Raw genomic sequence first — 1,181 nt, forward strand, 5'->3', positions numbered from 1 at the left:
TTTTTTTATTTTTTTGTTTAATAATTTCTTGTCACACTTTTATTTTTAATTGCGCTCTGAGGTTTTCAAATTTATTTAGAATATTGTTCAAAATTTTTGTAAAATTAAAAATATATACATATACATATAACAGTTAAACTAAACTTGACGTCCAACAAAAAAAAAAAGATAGAAACTTAACCTCGAGCAAAATACGACAGATAAAAGTATTTGCTCAAATTCTGTGCCACAAGTATGTTAATAACTATGTATATTGTCTAAACTTTACAAACTGGTCTAAATTAAACTGTATATGCAACCGTGCACAAAAGGCAGAAATTAAAAAAGGTTTTGTAATTAAACTATTTAAGCTGTTGTTGTAAATCTATTGCCTTCATGTACTATGTCTACTTTCTACTGTGTAAAGTGTAAAAATAATTATACGTAACCACGTTATTTACATAACTATGTGCGCATAAGCAAGCTAAGAAAAAAATATAAGTAAATTTTAACTTGTGAGGCCTTCTCTTGCTCTATAAAAACAATAAATGCTTTTTCGAAGAATTTTGCTTTTCAACTGCTAAGAAATATATATAGCGAGGTAAAATATTGTAGTTCTCTCTCAACAACACCTAAAAGTATGCTAATTTTTAGCAGCAACTTTTTCGTCTATAAAGTAAATAAAAATAATTGAATAAAAAAGCAAAACCTAATTGATGTATAAAATAAATGCCGAAGTTAAAACTTGCTTAAAATAAACGTAAGAACTGTCAAAATGAAGGAATAAATATAACGTAATTTAAATCTAGTGTTGTTAAACTGTGCAAAAATAACTGCAAACATATTTTCTTTTGCCAAATTAACGCTGTGGTTACATTAGGTAGGCATATTTCTGGATTTTTTTTAAATAAATTATATTAGGCTGCTATCTTAAAATTGTATGTATGCATTAATAAAATAAAAACAATAACTTGTTAAACCAAAATAATATTTTTTAAAATTTATTTTTGCAAGTACGCATTAGGGCATGGATTTGTGACCGCAAATAAACCAATCTCAATCTTTGCCAATTTTTGTGTTTATTTTCTAAAAATAAGAAAAACGAAATTACAAAAAAAAAAATTATTCAAAAGCTTATAAATATATAAAGCAGTAACTAAACGGAATAATTAAAAATAATTTGCTTTCCAAAGTCATTTAAA

The sequence above is a fragment of the Bactrocera latifrons genome, unplaced genomic scaffold (genome assembly GCF_001853355.1).
Source record: "Bactrocera latifrons isolate USDA-ARS-PBARC rearing strain unplaced genomic scaffold, ASM185335v1 scaffold_4, whole genome shotgun sequence".
Taxonomy (NCBI): domain Eukaryota; kingdom Metazoa; phylum Arthropoda; class Insecta; order Diptera; family Tephritidae; genus Bactrocera; species Bactrocera latifrons.